Below are 799 nucleotides of genomic sequence, written 5' to 3'. Positions count from 1 at the left end.
TACAGAGTCCATGGTAGGACTTCAGACATGACCAAAAAGTCATGAGATGGAAAGGCACCTTTAAATATTGTGATATGTCAGTGCAACATCTATAAAGACATATCCCAGTAAATTACTCTATCTTTTCACTCAAATGGAAATCATTAACCCTTTGTACTGGCTCATCAACAGTGATTGATTTGAACAGAACCGGATTCAAGTCACAAGTCATGAGATACTACAGGTTCCAGAAAGAACAGTTCTCTATTTTCTGGGGATTTTTTCCTTCCATCGAGCCAACCTGTGCACCTGTCAGGGCTTTCTATCCAGTGACTGCAAAGGGTCTCAGGCGTAGCAAGATTTCAGATATTCCATTGTTCTTTCTCATAAAGCTATAAATTATGGATGAGGAGTTGTTCAGAGTCACCCAGTGCAGTGTGTGTCTTCCCTGTTTTTTTCCGTCACTTTCTGCTTCTCTCTCTGTCTTTCTATCTCACATTGATGCATTGGTCCTCATCTTTCTGTTCATATTCCAGTTTATTGGGTCATCTCACGCAGTCGTGCAGCATAGCAGTAAAGAACGGAGGGTGAGAGTGGAAACAGGGAAAAAGAAAGGAAATGACAAATGAGTAAAAGCCTTAGAAAGCACTACAGCTGCAACCTGTTCTCACGCTGAACTTGTAAAATAGGGACGTTTGGACAGTTGCTGTCAGCGTCTAAAGGTCGAAAAAGGTGCTCTTCAGCGTGTTGGGGATAGCAGCAGATACACAGGGTTTAGCGAGTAGTCTGCAAGGCAGAAATTCCATGCAGGGAGCTTGGT

This window comes from Etheostoma spectabile, chromosome 17, assembly GCF_008692095.1.
Source record: "Etheostoma spectabile isolate EspeVRDwgs_2016 chromosome 17, UIUC_Espe_1.0, whole genome shotgun sequence".
Taxonomy (NCBI): Eukaryota; Metazoa; Chordata; class Actinopteri; order Perciformes; family Percidae; genus Etheostoma; species Etheostoma spectabile.
This window is presented reverse-complemented; position numbering follows the sequence as displayed.